Source organism: Pseudorca crassidens, chromosome 13 (assembly GCF_039906515.1).
Source record: "Pseudorca crassidens isolate mPseCra1 chromosome 13, mPseCra1.hap1, whole genome shotgun sequence".
NCBI lineage: Eukaryota > Metazoa > Chordata > Mammalia > Artiodactyla > Delphinidae > Pseudorca > Pseudorca crassidens.
The window spans coordinates 12,334,582-12,353,819 of record NC_090308.1 but is presented as its reverse complement, the minus strand read 5'-3'; the positions used below and the strand labels follow the sequence as shown (position 1 = coordinate 12,353,819).

The 19,238-nt window shown below is 44.8% G+C and overlaps 1 protein-coding gene and 1 non-coding gene across 6 annotated transcripts in view; both read right to left on the bottom strand.

Moving 5' to 3' along the window:
• CNKSR3 (CNKSR family member 3) overlaps nt 1-19,238 on the bottom strand; it is a 100,897-nt gene that overhangs the window by 52,005 nt on the left and 29,654 nt on the right. The window lies entirely within an intron of this gene.
• TRNAK-UUU (transfer RNA lysine (anticodon UUU)) lies at nt 5,129-5,201 on the bottom strand. The gene has a single exon. It is a non-coding gene; the product is annotated as a tRNA-Lys (tRNA).

Below are 19,238 nucleotides of genomic sequence, written 5' to 3'. Positions count from 1 at the left end.
TTCTGTCACCCCAGACATTTCCCTTGTGCCCTCTTGCTGTGTCAGTTCTTTCCCTACGGCCCCTGCAGCCAATAACCTGCTTTCTAATGAAGGGAACCTGATTTCTTAGTCTGGCTTTAGTCCATGTCCTGCCATGCACAACACTGGCTAAACCACTTACTTCCGGTTCTTGGGCTCCTCGAGTGAACTAAGAGGCTTCCTTTAAAACTGACACCCACATACACTACTGCTCGCTGCTCTGATTTTCTCAGTCATCCTGCCAGGCTTCTGGTTAAATATAATTTGAAGAAAGGGGACAACAACTCAATTCATTGTCTGAAAAGCAGGTTCAAAGAACTCTCAGTACCTTTCAGATCTAAAAGTCTACACTTCTCCACTTAGTATGTTACCTGTACTTACAATTGCAGAGTATGAAGAAGGAAATAAACTGCCCAGAAACTTAAATCCCAAACCTCCTCAGAGCCAAAAACAATTAGCAAATGAATGCACTTGGTCCTGAGAAAAACTCTGCCAGGTCTTCTGCCCTGATGAGAGCTGTGAGCATGTGAAGTCGTTGCTGAGGCCTCCCAGCTGCCTTCAAAGCAGAAGCTGCGTGAAATCCAAACACAACCACAGATCCAGCCGCGAGGACCCTGGAAGCTCAATTAAGAACCAACAAAGCCTCTTCACTATTTTTATGGAAGGAGCAACCGATTTGAAGGAGGAGGAACGTGCGGCTGTCCATTTGGGGTGGGGAGGAAGGCATCAAGCTGAAAGAACAGAAATGCTGAAGACAAAATAAAAGTCTGTGCTCTTAACCACCTGGGCAAAGCTGGTCTGCACATCATGGAAGAGCTGCAAGAGAATGCAGCAACAAATCCATGGCTTCAAGTTCTTACAAGAAGCAACAAAAAAACAGTACTTTGTTTCTAAAGCAAACTCAACTTTCTTACTAGCTACCAGTGTCTTCTAAGACTTACCTCACTCAGCAGACATCAGAAGATGGAACCGAAAAACAGCTACTCTTTGGGTTTTACTACGTAAGCAGAGGATTTATTACTAAAACAAAACTTGGAAGTAGCAAATATGTCCATGCCAGGATAATTTAAGGAAGTGAAAATAGGAGTTCAAGGATTCAAGCTACCCAGAAAACAAGTCAGATGGACTGCTCTCGTTTGAGGTTTCTGAACTGGGAAGGAATGCATCCCAGCTGAAGATTTTAACCAGGAAAGCCTGGGTTCCAAGTTGAAGGTCTGGCAAACCCACCCGCCGCCCCCCAGCCCTCCACCCACCCAGACTCTGCACAACTTCTGATGCTGTGAAAGGGACCCAGCCTGCCATGCCCCCAGCATCCCGAGTCCAGCCACGAAGGGGAGAAGTGCCCAGAGAGGGGGCAGGGGACAGGACAGAAGCTAGTGTTATCTGAAATCATCTTCTGGATGATCTTTAGACACTGCTCTAAATCACTGGGGAAAAAAAACTGACATGCAAATCACAATTAACCAAAGAACTGAGGGTCTAACGACCAGAATTCAGACTATAATGACAGCCCTGAATGCTCAGCGTTGAGTTCCTCTTCCCTTACCCCCACCCCCAAAAGGTATCATGAACTTGAAAGATAACACCAAGGGCAGGGAAGAAATTGAACAGTGACGTAGACGTCTGAGGTTGTGTGTGTGTGTATGCGTGTGTTTGCGTAGACGTCCATATACGTGCATATCATCGTTGTTATTCAACAAAAACGGCAAACCAAGTTTTCAGATTCTCAAAACAAAAACAAAATTGTGAAGATGAACACAAAGCATGCCACAATACTCTGGTAAAAGAAATGTGTACTTTCCAAGGTTGGTTGTTGTAATTCAGTAACCAAACCATTGTATCCAATTCTGGAACACCTGGACCAAGCGGGGAGGGGGGCAACATGTGAAAGAGGAGGAAAGAATGTCCTTCACCCAGTAAATTGTACTCTCCACCACCCCCAGCACAGTTTATTTTTCCAAAACTGTAAATTAGATTTGGTCTAAGAACCAAACATTGGCTACAAGTATTGTCACTGGCATGCCTACCCTGAACCGAAGGAAGAATTAACTAGTTCCCTGGACACGCAGCAAGTTTAAGTTCATAGAACTGCAGACGATCAACTCAGAGTGTGGACCATGCGGTGGCCACGGCAACAAACCTGGAAGCTTCGCCCACTGCTTGGGTGTCATTACTGCCCAGGGGCAAGTCCCATCTTGAGATGAACGTACAATGCATCAATCACCTCCAATTCACCTGGGTCCATCAACATTTCCATGGGAAAACTGCAGTCTATTCAACCATCTACCAACACTGCACAGTCCAAACAGCTGGGCTGCATAGGAAACTGAACTCCTGCATTGCTAGGGGGCTGCAGGGTTTACAGGGCACCTGCCCATGCGATGATGTCTCATTGATCCCTGCGAGGAGCCGGGGGAGGATGCTGGCCAGGTCATTACTATCTCTACTTTACTGACTGAGGAAACGTAAATGCAGAGCGTGCCTTCCGCGTGACATCATGGCCCTAAAAGGCAGAGCTAAGGCAGAGCCCAAACATCAATGGGGCACCCAAATCCTTGTGGGGTCTGAGGTCATCAATAAAGAAATGGATGAAAGTGACTTAATTAAGTACATTAATTAAGTACAGACTATGCTTCAGGCACCATGCTGAGCACAGCAGAAATGGTATAAGATATAGTAATTGAAGATCAAAGGATCATAAATGAAACAAGGGAAGGAGCTTAGATTAAGCCCATTTTACAGGCCAGGAGAGTACCTGTGGCCATGGAGGTAGAGCGTTTGGGAGCAAGGCCTCTGGAGCCCGACTGCCTGGATTCAGTTCCGCTACTTCCCAGCTGTGTGACCTCATACAAGTAACTTAACCTCTCTGTGCCTCAGTTTTTTCACCCACAAAATGGAGAAGCTAAGAGTACCTACACCTTGTGGGGTTATCTGGATGAGTAAAAGTGTTAAAATTTGTAAATAAGTTAATATTCTTAAAGCACTTACAGATATTAGTGATAGGTACATAGTAAGTGCTAGTTAACTGTGAAAATACAAAGTTTTTGGTTTGTTTTTTTTTGCGGTACGCGGGCCTCTCACTGTTGTGGCCTCTCCCATTGCGGAGCACAGGCTCCGGACGCGCAGGCTCAGCGGCCATGGCTCACGGGCCCAGCTGCTCCGCGGCATGTGGGATCTTCCCAGACCGGGGCACGAACCCGCGTCCCCTGCATCAGCAGGCGGACTCCCAACCACCGCGCCACCAGGGAAGCCCACAAAGTGTTAAATTTTAAAAAAAAGAAATGAAATTGGGGCTCACGGACCTGTCGAATAACTGGCCTAAGTCACAGAACCAACAAGACGCAGAGTCAGGATTGAAAACCATTTCTGAGCATTGTGAAAGGACAGCGCAGAAGCCTGTACGGGATCGGAAGACATGGAGGTTTGATGCAAGAAGTTGACATTATCAGCAGCTGATGCCTTTTACTTGGTGAGGTCGCAGGGGAAGGGGCCGAAGGAGATGCTCACATACCAGGAGGGTGGAGAAAGGCCCTCACAGCTGCTATATTGGGGACAGCTGCCTAGAACAATGAAGCAGGTTTGTCAGGCAGCAGTAGACTTTTTTTATTTTTTAATAACAGCTTTATTGAAATATAATGTATATACCCTACAAGTCACCTATATAGAGTGGACAATTCAATGAGTTCTAGTATATTCATGCCACCATAACCATAACCAATTTTATTTTCAACACGCCCCCCCAAAAAAAACTCCCTGGGCCCATGATCAGTCACCGCCCATGTCACACAGCCCACCGCCTACCACTGGGCCATCACTAACCTACTTTCTGTCTCTTTGGGTTCGCCTGGCGATTTCACATGATGGATTCCGCACATTGCACATAAATCGGGTCATACAATATACGGTCTTGGGTGATGGGCGTCTTTCACGTAGATTAACGTTCTGAAGACTCATTAAAACCTTCTCAACACACAGTTTAAATGTTACTCCCTTGCTCCAAGCCCTGTGAGATCAAAATCCACAGCCAGCAAAGTCCAGGCTAGTCTGTCCGGGTCCTGCCCGCCTCTCCAACTTCGTCTCCTGCCACATTCTCCCCAGACCATCGCGTTGGACACTGAGGATATCTGGCCCTTTCTACCTCAAGGCCTGTCACTGTGACGCTCCTTTAACCTGGAACGTTCGTGCCTTCTCACCTCTCAGTCTCAACTCAAATATCACATCGCAGGGATGCCTCCAGTGGAGCCCGGTACGCACAAGAGCCCCCAAATCGCTGTTCTTCCCTGTGTGTCCTGTTTGCTTCCTTCACAGGACTTAGCAAGCCTGGGAGTATTTACTTGTTCATTATCCTGCATTTGCCTCTCTCCCTCTCTAAAATATGGGGCTGGGGCCACGCCCGTGTTGATGACTCAGCCTGGCACAATGCGACGCTCAAATATTGGCTGGATAAAAGAGAGAAAAGAAAAGAAATCCTGGTTGAGGTTGAAGATCCCAACTCTGACAGGGGTGAATTGTTGAGGTTGTAGGACCCCCTCACCTGTCACATTCCTCTTAGTGACCCTGTCCGGTTCTCACCTTCTTATCTTTCTTTCATGAACCCCCTGAGACCAGAGCTACAGATAGTCCTGATGGGAAAATCGACAGAGAAGGTCCTAGCCCTTGCAGCTTATGGTGTGGCGGGGGAAGAATCTTCTAGATTCTTCAACACAAATTCCCCACAAGTTTACCATAATTGTGGCTTGAGAGAACGTCCACTCTGGTTTCCTGAGTGATTAAAGTGAAGCTTTCTCCTCGTCCTCCAGAAAATCCCATTGTTACTGCACTCTGGGGAAACATAAAATGCCTCATGTCCTATGCTACTGAGTGACATTGATCTCATAGGTCCTCATCTTGCAAAGTCGCCTTTATGTTGTGCAGGGGCAACACCAGGTAGGCCTGTGGCTCTAACCTTAGGAGCTATGTGACCTCGAGCAGACCTTGTCCCCTGTTCTCCAGTGTGTAAAGGCAGGGGCTGGAAAGTTGACCCCATGGCCAACCAGCACCGAATTTCTACCACTCTGTAATCTTTTTTGCTTTTCTCTTTGGCCATGCCGCGCAGCTTGCAGGATCTTAGTTCCCCAACCAGGGATCAAACCCAGGCCCACGGCAGTAAAAGTGCCAAGCCCTAACCATTGGACCACCAGGGAATTCCCATACGGATCTATAATCTTCGGTCACTGCCTTCTTCCCATCTTCAAATTAATAGGATACCACCATCATCCAACCTCCTATTAACAGAAAGGGCAAGGGCCCAAATACCAAAGCCGGCTCCCATCCACAGGGCAGGTAGTTGACACTATTTGTACACAGTAACGGACACGAGGAAAAAATAGTACTTTTGAGGTTAATACCTTATAAGATCATATAGGCCCAGAATGAGGGCAGAATTCAAAAGTATACTTCTTGTTTTCGAATTATACATAATTTACAGACCGGCCCTCTGCTGGCTCAGCAAGCACTGACTCAGGATGTGGTGCGACTAGCCTCCCTGGATCCGCTCCCTTCTCATGAAGCAGGGCAGGCAGTGCCCGCTCTGTCTCCCTCAACGAGGGACCAGACGATGGCTACAGAGCTTTCTGAGATACACAAAAGAAAAAAATCTACACATGGAAACATTCACACTGACATACAGTACAAATTATAGATTTTAAGAGAACATTAAAGAAAGTCAAGGGCCAGGGCTCCCCTGGTGGTGCAGTGGTTGAGAGTCCGCCTGCCGACGCAGGGGACACGGGTTCGAGCCCTGGTCCGAGAAGATCCCACATGCCGCGGAGCAACTAAGCCCGTGCTCCACAATAGGCAAAGCCACTGCAATGAGAAGCCTGCGCACCGCCACGAAGAGTAGCCCCCGCTCGCCTCAAACAGAGAAAGCCCGTGCGCAGCAACAAAGACCCAACGCAGCCAAAATAAATAAATTTATTAAAAAAAAAAAAGAAAGTCAAGGGCCAGACTGAGCCATAAAGCCTAAGCTCCCAGGATCCTCTCAGGTGTGGCATCAGGATACGGGAGGAAATGCAGGTGAACACCCTCCAAGAGGTCTGTATTTGGTGAACAAACAGAGGAGTTTCAGTCTTAAGACCTGCAAAATTGATGGCTTCAAACAAATTCTAAAGCCTTTAATGCAAAATAAAATAGGGTTGATTTCTCTCACCAAATACTATGGCTGAGAAGATATCAAGTTTTCTGTGATATAAAATTAAGAAGAAGAAACTTCTTAAAATTGGGAAAGATAAATATATAAAATTACAAACAGTTAAATGTCACTTACCACATGGCAGGCACCTTGCCAAAATTTAATATATATAAACCATTTAATCCTCCCAGTGTCCCCAAGATTGGGTACTATAAGTGTCCCACTTCGGAGCTGAAGAGCTGAGGCACAGAGAGGGGAGGTGACTTGCCCAAGGCCACACAGAGCCAGGCTGAGAGCCAGGGAGCTGGCACCAGGGTCTCTGCTCTTCACCACCATATAGTGTCTCTCCATCCTCCAGTGCAGAAGATTCACAGACATCCCTTTAAATGATCTAAAGAAAGTACAGTGTTATATACCAGGAAATTATTCACGTCATTTAAGCTGACTTAGTTTACTGTCTGTGACTACCATCAGAAATTTTAATGGTAATGTAAATATAAATGGCTCTCCCACCTAGATGGGTCGAAGAGAAAATTAAGGAACTTGGGACACCAATGCCTACAGGCTTGTTGTTGATAACATCTTGAGTTGCTTGAGTTGCTGTCCCAAGTTTCTCAACAGCACTCTAAAATACAGCTGAGATGGATTCTATTTTTTTTCTAGGAAATCTGAATTGAATTCTTTTCTAGTTCTTTCACTTTTGAAGGTGACTCTCGAAACTGGCCTTTTAGGCCAGCAGTGACTATAAGAGGGTGGTGATACACCAATAAAAATGACTGCCTTTAAAGGATTAAATATCTGCAGAATTCATAAAATTCTCTACATACCTATATTTCCCAGAGTAAGTTTTCAAAAAGTTGAATTTAGAAAGAGGCAAGCTATCTCTTTCCAGGATCCAATAAAAATAGGGAAGATTAGGGGGTATACTTCAAGATTTCCACATGCCATTAGCATCCCAGGAAAAGACAAAGGCAGAGAGAGAGAATACAAAAAAAAAAAAGAGAGAGAGAGAGAAAACAAGAAGTAGCTGTCAGTGCAGGTCAACACCAACCTGTATATCCTGAGGGCTACAGAAAAAAAAAAAAAGACATGCATCCCAGCATTCATAGCAGCACCATTTATAATAGCCAGGACATGGAAGCAACCTAAGTGTCCATCAACAGAGGAATGGATAAAGAAGATGTGGTACATAGATACAGTGGAATATTACTCAGCCATAAAAAAGAATGAAAAATGCCATCTGCAGCAACATGATGGACCAAGAGATTATCATACTAAGTGAAGGCAGTCAGACAGAGGAAGACAAGTATCGTATGATATCACTTACATGTGGAATCTAAAAAAGTGATACAATGAACTTATTTACCAAACAGAAATAGACTCACAGACACAGAAAACAAACCTGTGGTTACCAGAGGGGAGAGGCGGGCGGGCAGGATAAATTAGGAGTGTGGCAGATAAACACTACCATATATAAAATAGATAATAAGGACCTACTGTATAGCACGGGGAACTTTATTCAATATCTTGTAATAACCTACAATGGAAAAGAATCTGAAAAAGAACAGAGGGAGATATATATATGTATAACTGAATCACTTTGCTGCACACCTGAAACTAACACAACGTTGTAAATCAACTATACTTCAATTAAAAAAAAAAAATCAGCCAAGTAAACCACAGGAGAAAAAAAAAAGAAAGAAAAGAAAAAAACCCGTGTGTGGTACGCTTTCTAGGCAGATAGCAGCTCAGTTCACTGGGCTCCTGTACTGATTTGCATCTACGATACACACAGAAAGAAGCACCCGCCCTCCAGAAGCACACGCAAGCATGAGCAAGGATGCTGCAAAAACCGGGAAATACCGTAAAACCGGAAGGTTCTACCACAGTCTGGGACCCAGGCTCTGCTCTCAGGGCAAGAATGGAGAACTCCCTGGGAGAAGCCTTTGTTGGGGAGCGATGGGACTGGGGGAGGGGGGCAGAGATGTCTTGAGCTGTTGTCCTCCACTTGTATTTTTTTACAAGGGGAAGAAAATGTGGAAGGGTTGCTCTATGAAAAGAGTTAACTGCAGGGCTTCCCTGGTGGCGCAGTGGTTGAGAGTCTGCCTGCCAGTGCAGGGGACACGGGTTCGGGCCCTGGCCCGGGAGGATCCCACATGCCACTGAGCAACTGGGCCCGCAAGCCACAGCTCCTGAGCCTGCGCTCTGGAGCCCGCGAGCCACAACTACTGAAGCCTGCACGCCTAGAGCCCGTGCTCTGCAAGAAGGGAGGGCACGACAGTGAGAGGCCCGCGCACCGCAACGAGGAGTGGCCCCCACTCACTGCAACTAGAGAAAGCCCATGCGCAGCAACAAAAAGACCCAACACAGCCATAAATAAATAAATAATTTTTTAAAAAAAGTTAACTGCAAAGAGAACATACAGTATAGGAAGGCACGGAAAAGCAAGGAGGCAGGTGAAGCTTTGAGGAAGAGAAATTGAGGTTCGACAGAGGCTCTGTTTCCACTGAGAGCCCCAGAGAGCCTTGACCATCAGCACCGAGACCGGTTCTTAAGGGAGACGGCAGCTACTGAAATCCTTTTCACGGAACCTCCTACCTCATCCTCCCCAAATGCCACTGCAGTCGCCACCAGCCACCTCCCACCCCGAAACTCACAGTATTTGACCCAAATCACCTCTATCCTTTCATCGGCCTGTTTCTTATTTTAGAATGCATGGCACTACCTAAAAAACAAAAGCTTTCTGCTTGGAAGTTCTGAAAGAATGACATCTTCCCTGGAACAAAGTATTCATTCCATCCGAGCCAACTCAGATCTATTTATTTAGCATCAAATAGACACTGCCCGACAGCACTTGTGTGTGTAGGGTTTGCAAATGCCTTCAGGGAGTCTCATGAAATATATGGTCAACAGGTGGTCCTGAGGAGGGCCAACAACTGGAGATGCCACCTTCTTCTCATGGTCATCACAACAACTGTTTAGTCACCCAAGCAAAAACCCCAGGTCAGATTCCTAAGAGGGAATCACTCAAAGTGATGTCGCAAAAGGCTTATGCCTGATAGGAAAATCACACCTTTAGAATGATATTTTTCTACTGAAAAAGAAGTACTTAATTTGAAATTTATTTTTATAATTGTTTATTTATACTATGTATAATACAACGTGTGTTATATCTATAGGTACATACACACACATGCTATATTATACATATATATATATATATAGGTATATACACATACACACACACACATACATACACACTGACAAAAAGTAGAAAATGACAGATGTGTGTACAGAAGAAGACCAGAACAATGATTTAAATTCAGGACTCAGAAGTCGATTCCTAGAAGGAGCACTAGAAACGCTGGGGCTATGCAGAACACTAGATGTTCATCTTTCTAGAAAAATCTTCTGCCGGATCTTTGCCTGGCTGACTTTTCTCAGGTCCTTCTGGTCTCAACTCAGATGTCACCTTTCAGAGAGGTGCTCCCTGACAATCCAATCTAAAAAAGTCCTTGGACATGTCTCAGTCCCTTCTGTCATACCACCTTCTTATTTTCTTCTTAAGGCATCACTCTTTGAAAGTACCTTGCTTTATTAGGCCAGTGGTCTCCAGCTGGGCCCCTCCCTCTAAACCATCTGCACCATAAGATTTAGGGTCCTCGTCTAGCCTGGCTCCAGCTCCAAGAACAGATTCTTACCCCTACGAGGCACTCAGTAAGTAACCGTCAAATGAATGGAGAATGAATGGATCCACACGTTCCAAACAAAACAACGGGAGGGCGTGAGGAAAGAACGAAAACACAGCAGGCATGGAGTCAGACAACCCGGCTTAAAATCCAGCTTGATTTCTGACTTGCCTGTGTGTCTAGGGCCAGTTACTCGACTTTCAGACTTTGATTTCCCTAGATTTAAACTAAGATAACATGAAGTACTGTGTTTGAGAGTGCTTTGTAAATTATGAGGTATTCTATTATTGCTGTTTAAGACATCTTGAGTCAATATTTACAGTGGCATCAATGAAAAGGTTCATGAGAATACATCCTTACATAAGTGAGTTAATCTGGCAAGAGTGAGCTTTCTCATCTTCAACCCCATTTTGCAACTGTGACCTTGGCCTGCTACCTCTCAAGTGTGTGACAAGTTGTTTACAGATTACAGCAGAAAGTATAGCACAAAGAACTGGTTCAAGGCCCTACCTACTCTACCACCCAACTTCTGTAGTCCCATCTCCCCCATTACATATGAGTAATATATGTATTCATACATCCATATATATATTCAGTTAGGTATATATATGTATATACACATACATGTGAATAGCCCACAGATCTCAGAGTACTACTGTGAAGATGGAGATGTAATGTTACACTTTGCACAGCATGTTAGAACTTACCCACGTTGGTCTGTGTTAGGATTCTGGCTCCAAAGGCCACGTGGGCACCACTGGGAAAAGCATAATCCTAATAACAGAGGGGCAATGTCATTCTACCGGCAGCAGTAGTAGTCAACACCGCCACGTAAAGCCTTCATATGGACAGCTACCCTTTTTTATGCTGCCCAATTTTATTATTAAGATACAATTCACGTACCATAAATTCTATGGTATTAGGAATTATATCCTAATTTTAAAAGTGTACGATTCAGTGATTTTTAGTATATTTAATAGCTTGTCCCTCAACCTTGTGAGGATACAAAGAAAAGTCTGCAACTCAGAAGAGGACCCTCACCCAACCATGCCGGCACCTTGAACTTGGACGTATGGCCTCCAGAACCGTGAGAAATAAATTTGAGCTGTTTATTAAAAAAAAAAAAAAAAAAAAAAGGTTGTGTGACCACCATCTAATTTGAGAACATTTCCATCACCCAAAAAAGAAACCCCATACCCACTGGCAGCCACTCTCCATTCCCTCTCCACCCAACCCTTGCAGTCACTAATCTACATTCTACCTCTATTGATATGCCTGTTCTGGACATTTCCTGTAAATGGAACACTACAAGACGTAACCTTTTGTGTCTGGCTTATTTCACTTAGCATAACGTTTCCAAGGTTTATCCATGTTGCAGCATGACTCAATACTTCATTCCTTTTTATGGCTGAATAATATCTGTATGGATAGATACACTCTACATTTTAATCCATTCATCAGCTGATGGATGTATGGGTTGTTTCTACTTTTGGGCCATTATGAAGAACGCTGCAATAGGCATTCGGGTACAGGTGTTTACCTGAACATAGGTTTTCAATTCTCTTGAGTATATACCTAGGAGTGAATTTGTTGGATCATAAGGTAACTCTATGTTTTAACTTTGTGAGGAACTGTCAAACTGTTTCCCAAAAAAATTGCACCGTTTTTCATTCCTACTCTCAATTTATGAGGGTTCCAACCTCTCCATATCCTCACCAACACTTACTATTATCCATCCTTTTGATTAGAGCCACAGTGAGAGTAACATAATATTTTATCGTGTCATCAGATTTTAACACCCAATTTTTATAGGCCCTCAGAACCAGAATACAAATGCCAGATAGCAGGAAAAAAGTCCAGATTACACCAAGGCAGTGTTCCCAAACTTCAGTCATTCAAGAACCACCTCAATGATTTTGTCAACTCTGAGTGCCATTTCTACTATTATGTGCTTTATTTTTTTAAAAATCAATTCATTTTTAACATCATTTTTGAAAAAGTCTGTAAATCACTGCTATAAATTAGTATCACTTGCCATACACAGAAAGTATCATAAACATAAGTATAATGAAAACAAAGCAAAGTTATTAATGTCTTAGGGCCTGCTTCTTGATGTCAAAAGGGAAATCATAAGTGACAGGTGTTGAAGAAAGGCTAGCTACAAACACAGTCTTCCCTTGACCTACTCAGGCAGTCTAAAATCATCTCTAATACTATCATGGGCTCATCACTTTGCAAAACTCTGCTGTAATGTTTCAGGAAATACCTTTCCTGAAAGAGGTCAGAAAATGGGTTCCATTGAGATGATTATACTAGGGGAAGCAGCGGGGAGGGGTTTAAAGGACTGTTCCTTCACAGCTATCGTATTTTAGTAGCCCGTTACACTTGGCTGAAGGGTGTCCCTTCTTTGTGTTAACAAACTTCATTCAAATTTCCAAAAAGTTGGCCCATACTCTAGCTGCAAGCACCTGGCTCTCCAAGTTCCAACAAACAACAACTTACAGAGCAAATATACGTAATACAAATTAAAATAAAGAGCGCCTGCCCTTGAGCAGACAAGCCCAGACAGCGCGACCCGCAACGTGACAAAGTGCCTGGGTGAGCCTGACTGACAGCATTGGCCCCGAGTGTAATGAAAACACGACGCCTGACTGTGCTCAAGTACATTCAGCCTCCCTCTCCCAGCCCGACACACACACTATTTACGCACAAGTGAGATAAAAACAGTCAGTGACAGCATATTTAGGCACCCCCAGGTTTGCAAACTAATTATCATCTGTCATCATCCAAGCTTCACAGAACACTAAATAGCATCTTACATTAAGAGAATAAGAGTGAGTATTAAATCTGAAGGTTTCCCTTGCCTCCTTCCTTGGGCTCTCGTACTCAGCCCTCAGATCTCAGCTCAAACATCCCTTTCACTGGGAACATTTCCCTGGCCTTCAACACTAAATCCCCTTAGCATGTATCTCCTAGCACCTTTGCTTTCCCCTCATAACACATCCAGCTTTATAATGTAATATTTGCATGGCTGGTGTCTGTCTCCCCGGCAGGACAAGCTCTGTGAAGACGAAAACCAGGCTGGTTTTGTCCATCATCATACCCTCGACAGCTAGGACGTTTCTTGGCACAAAGTAGGTATTCAAGAATCATTTGTTGGGTTTCCCTGGTGGCGCAGTGGTTGAGAGTCCGCCTGCCGATGCAGGGAACACGGGTTCGTGCCCCGGTCCGGGAAGATCCCACATGCCGCGGAGCGGCTGGGCCCGTGAGCCATGGCCACTGAGCCTGCACGTCCGGAGCCTGTGCTCCGCAACGGGAGAGGCCACAACAGTGAGAGGCCCGCATACCACAAAAAAAAAAAAAAAAAAAAAAGAATCATTTGTTGAATTAATGAGTCCAAAGATGTCAAAATTTTGTTACACAGTGTAAAACTTGGTTATGTTTATAAGGGACCACCAAGAGTACATTTCAACAAGACCAAAGGGCACAGGGCAAGGGTTCTTCAACTAAGAGTTTCCTGCTACTGGACCTCAATCCAGTCCTTTCCATACAGTAGAAGCCTCCCTTTCTTCCATGTAACTTCCAAACAACGAAGTTAGGACTTGAGTCTGTCAATGAGCCTTTATGGGGGCCTGCTGGTCTGTCGGTAGAGGAGGAGTTGGTGACGAGGGAGGGAAAAAAAGGCAAGAAAACTAAAATTAACTGAGTGCTTACAATGTGTCACATACTCCTTCTTTACTCCACACAAAGAAAACCCTTTTTTATCACCATAATACAACTGAGACTTGTACAATGTAGTAACATGCTCAAAGTCACGCAGCTAATGAATGGTCAAAAAGAAGCAAGTGTCTGGTTCTTTGTGAGCTGAAGAAGTTACACAAGTGTCAGACAGATGATGCGAGTTGAGATAGGCCTAAAAGAAAGACAAAAGTGAGTTGAAAGAGGCAGGGGAGGGCATAATTCTACTGCTTATAAGAGCTGATGTTTATGGACCCTTTTCCACGTGCAGGCACAGGACTAAAGCATTTGACACACGTTACTTCATTGATTCTTCGTGTAAACTTTATGAGGTGGCGTTACTATTATCCCCATTTTGTAGAGGAAAACTGTGGCTTCAGAGAAGTGACCCAACCAAGGTGAAATAGTGGGTAAATGTCTGAGATATGAACCCAGGTTGTATGAGTTCATATCAGACCACCGACCCCTTCCTGAACCTCCCGCCATGATGCTGGGAGAGAACGGCGTGAACTAGGGCCCAGAGAAGGAATGAGGAAATTATGCAAAGAATGCATTCAGTGGTGTCTACTGTATGTCCGGACAAGGCACGGAGTGTGGGGAGCAGTGCTAAATCACGTGGCCCCTGCTCTCTAGGAGTTTATACGGATGGAAGCCAATGAAGATACACAGGTCTGAAGAGGGCAGGCTCTGAGGACTTCCCTGGTGGACCAGGGGTTAGGACTCCAAGCTTCCACTGCAGGGGGCGCAGGTTTGATCCCCAATCGGGGAACTATGATCCCACATGCCACCTGCTGGAGCAAAAAACAACAAAAAAAGAGTGAACCCAGATTGCCTGGGTTCAAACACTGATTAACTGTGCAACGTTGGGGGCTGAAATAAAGAAAATGGTCTCATATAAATAAAGTCCTTAACACATACCTGGCACACACGCAGCATAAATAAATGTGTCTGTTATTACTCTAAGAACTAATGAAAAACAAGGTTAGATGGAAAAGGTACAGCCAAATCAAAGGATTATGGAAGGACAGAGGTGTTCAGTGGTATCTAAAGAATGTGCAAGCTGGATAGGGCTGACCAAAGTCAGAAAGCTTCCGAGCAATCCGTTCATGACATGGTGTGAGCCCCCCGGAGACGGAGACGATAACATCGCAAGAGAAAGAAACGGACAGGATCAGATGACGGACTAGAAATGTCACGTGAAAGGCAAAAGTTAACCAAAGACGACACCAAGGGTTTGAGCTGGGTTAACTGTAAGAATTCAAACGCTAACCAGATAGAAACAGCAACAGGGAAGGGCAAACAATTGAGATCTGTACCTCAACTCAGATCTGTATCTGAGTTGAACTGTACCTCTAATTGAGTTAGTAAACGGACACAGCCTGTGGGCATCAGGAGCTCAAGGCCCTGAGGAAGGGCTGGCCCGAGGAAATTACCAATGACTGAGCACACGCTATGTTTATATAGCACATGGTCAAATATAACTCTCATGTATTCTTCCGAGGAGTCCACAGATCGGTCATTCTTCCAAGGAGTCCACAGATTGGTCTTATTATCTCCCTTCCTTTTAGGAGGAAGCTGATGTTACAGGGAGTAAGAAAGCTGCTGAGGATGACACAACTAGAAAGTGGTAGAACTGGTCTGGAGACCAGTTCATCCAACTCCAGAACCCATTGTCTTCCCACTGGGAGGCTCAGAGAGAGAAGTCTTCTTCTCGGGAAGAGAGCAGAACAGAGTTGTAACACACACCTGGCCTTTCGGCACCCCCCACCCCCCATCCCAGGCAGTCTTCTCCTCTTGGCCAGCCTTCTCTCCCCTTCTGCAATTCAGCAATTGTACTCATTCATCGAGATCCAACAGTCACCCTCCCATTCCATGCGGTTTTCACAAATCACCCTCCTCCCCACGTGGACGTGATCACCTACCCCAACTCCCGTGGCCCTTGCTGTCCACCCCGCTCTCCTGGCACGTGCAGACAATACGCTGATCTGGCCACGATGTGCCACCCCACAGATGGACATGGCTGATTCTGCTACTGGGCCTTCCCTGGGGCTGCTTCATTCCCCTCAGTTCTATCTGGGTTGCCTGTATTCTCAGTCAAAGGTCAACCTTCTGGAGAAAGGACTCTTGTTCAGCCCTGGACTTTCTAGGGGTGTACTACGCTGCTGCATCCCCTGACAAAACCCAAGTACTGTAGTTGTTTCTCTTCCACTACTTCCTTTTCCAAACTAGGATTTAAATTTCTAGGAAGAAGGCACTCCCTGTGTTGTTCCCAGTGCCTTACATACGACAGATGCCCAGTAAGTAATCAAAGATGATGACAAACAAACTTTAGTATAGGAACACCTCCAGTGACCTCACCTCATACACCCTGGACCCAAAGGGAAGAGAGGAGGCCTCTGGACAGACACTATAAGAGGCTTGGGGATTTTTCTTTCACTTCGCAAAGCCAGCATCATTGACAGTAGAAGGGGAGATATTCTAATCTTTTTTTTTTTTTCAGATACAGATAGTTTAATGTTAGGAAGACTTGAAAAATACAAAATGAGTCCTCTTTCTTTGAAATGTTAAAGATATAATAAAGCCTGTGCAATAAAATCCGTTCACTTGACTTACACAGGCCTTCTCAGTCTCCCCCCTTACTCTCATTTTACAAAGCGAGTAAGCTATCTTGTTTCCCAGGCTTCAAGAGACAAGTTGAGTGAATTCAAGAAAGGCACACGTGGGTATGCTGCTAGAAGCACCCACTACCTAAAAACTAAGGGCAGTAATGTTGAAAACATGGCATTCTGGGGTCACTTGGCAAGACACTCCAAAGTGCCAATAGAGTATCACATACTTCAATCATTGTGCAAAATTCTTTCTTTCCCAAGAAAGGAATGTTGAGTTCACTCTGCTTATGAGCACAAGAAAGTAAATAATTTTAGAAAGATTTCCATCCAAAACTGAAGAGAAAAATTTTAAATATCCAGGTCTTAAAGTGATGAAGTTCAGTTACCAGGAAAAGTTATATATGGGGAACTGTTCATTCCCTCTTCAAGCCCAGCCAACAGGATGATACATCATATCAATTCTCTCAGAAGAACTGCAGAATGTCCACTTTCTTATCTTATTTTTAACCTTCCAGACAACCTAACTAGTGTGACCCAAACAGCTATGAGGTCAGCCATCTTGAAACTATTAAACTTATTTTTACATAAAGAATCCATTTTATATCAAAGCATTCAATGCATTGCAAAGAAAGATCATTCATTAAGATTTCTCAAATCTATCATGGAAGTAGCAATAAATGAAGAAAATGATTATCACATATGACATCGTGACATCTGCTGGAATGCCTGGGCAGCTACTGGGTTTGTAGAATAGGGAAAAAAGATTCTCGGAGCGTCTCTGTAATGTTTAGCAAAGTTTCCAAACATGTGCCATAAAATGAGATTGACACTGGCTACTGATAATTAACCAGGTCGGCAAAGCTGGGCACCATCCAAGGTAGCCAAGGAGTAAGATCAGTACCTCCTTCCTTCTCCTGCCCCCCGTATGCACCAAGGAGCTCGCTTCCTAAAGACCTGTCATCGGCTATAGCGACATTCACATTGAGCTTCCTAACACCCCAATGGACTCATGGGACCCCACCTCCACTCCCACCCCTATTTAGCATCTGCAGTGGTTCTCCAGCCCTCAGAGGATGAAGCCAAACTCTATAACATCACTGATGCCAGGCACTGGGGACACAGCCATCCACCCAGAAGAAAGTCCCTGCTCTCCTGGGGTCTTCATTCTAACAACAGGGCCCAGACAATAAACTCACAAGCCTAAAACAGGTCAGGGGTAAGTGCTAGGAAGAAGGCTAAAGCAGGGAAAGGAAATAAGAATGATCCTAGTCAGAGAAGGCCTCTCACACGAGGGGAGCAAAGTCCTGAAGGCGACAGCACGACCCTACGACCTGCAGAGGCCTCCGGAAGTTGGCCCTGGGCTTCCTGGGCGCGCCCCTCCCCTGCTTTCTCCCTCCTGCGTGCGACTACTCCGGCCTCCCTGGGCTGGGATTCCTTCTCCCAACACCCTGCTGCTTCACAGATCTGAGCCTCTGCATTTGCTCTTCTTCTGCCCGCAATGCCGACCACACTCCTCTCTGATCCGGCAAATTCCTCCTGATCTTTCGAGATTCACTTGAAGCTTTTCTTCCTTTAGGAGGCCGTCTCTGGACACCGGTCATCCAGCACCTCCCACCCCAGCCAAGTTCATCACCCACTCCTTCCTGCCATCTGGACCAGGTATTTTGACTCACGTCTCTGGCTCCTGAGTAAAAGGGAGCTACTTAAAGGCCAGAGGGTGACACTCATCCCTGTATCCCCAGCACCTGGTCCTTCCAGACAGCTGTACCTTAAGGACTCAGGTAATGCATGAAAGAAATGTATGTCCTCTTTCTACAATTTCCATCTTTGAAAAGATCTGCCCGTGAGGAAAGCATAAACCCATGAATGCCCTTTTATTGAAAACTCTCTTGGTAAAACGGACTTTTTTTTTCCCCGAAAGCTGCACGTTTTAAAAGTCTTTTTGGGTTTTTCGTCCCATAAAATGATCTTGACACCTAGCCATGCGTCATGGCAATGAAGCAGCTCTAACTCTGCAGTTGGAAAAACATTACACTGTGAAGGAAGAGCCGCTATCTGCCAAGACACTTTACAAGGATTGCCAACGATGCAGTGAGAATGCGGTGTTGGACCCAATGAAAGCAGCTAATCCTCTCTTTTATAGCCTGGGATCCTTTTCACCAGACTTTCTTTTTTAGGAGGATAAATTGTTCAGAAATGCGGAGGAACACACACTTTTTTTTTTTTTTTTTTTTTGGTTCTTCTTTTTGTACAATTAAACTCTGGACCTTTAACGATTCGGCCTACACCTTCTCCATCCTCATGGTACCCAAGCAGTTGAGGAGAAGGAAAAACAAAAAAAGGCAGAGAGCAGGACACAAGACATATGGGTCTTGATAAAGAAGACAAATTCAGGGTAAAAAACTCTTCGTTCAGTGAAAATTCCTCTACCCTATTTTAGTTTCCATTTGGTTTTTAGGGTTGGGCAAACCAAAGTTTTCGAAAGGAGAGCCTCCTGCTTCAACGTAAGGATGCTGGGTTCAGAGCCAGATCTCACGAGGACCGGCCTAAGCCACACTGCCAGCTATTCTGCTGTTCTGTTCAAGCCCCGAGTGGAGCTCTGAAACTGAAGACCCTTTAAAAGTAACAAAGGAAAACAACTCAGCGGCTCCATCCCAACTCAAGCACAAAAGAAAGAGGGGGAAGAAATCGTTTCCATATTTCACATAAACACAGATCTTACTGTGGCGGTGAGGAATGCATGAGTCAAGCCGGGGCTGACAGAGATCACCACACAAATTGAGCCCCCTGCTGAAGATTAATACGGAGATGTACAACCCACAACTACAGCAACGACCATCCCTATTGCGAAAAGTTTGTGTTCACGCATTTCAAAATGGCTTTTTAAAAACTGAAGTGTCCTTTTCTGTGGAATTCTAACTTCCTCAGTCTAGAGGAAGCACCTGGAAGAGACTTTCAAATGTAAAACCTGTGCCAAAGTAATCTGAGATTCTGTACATGCAACTCACTGTAACT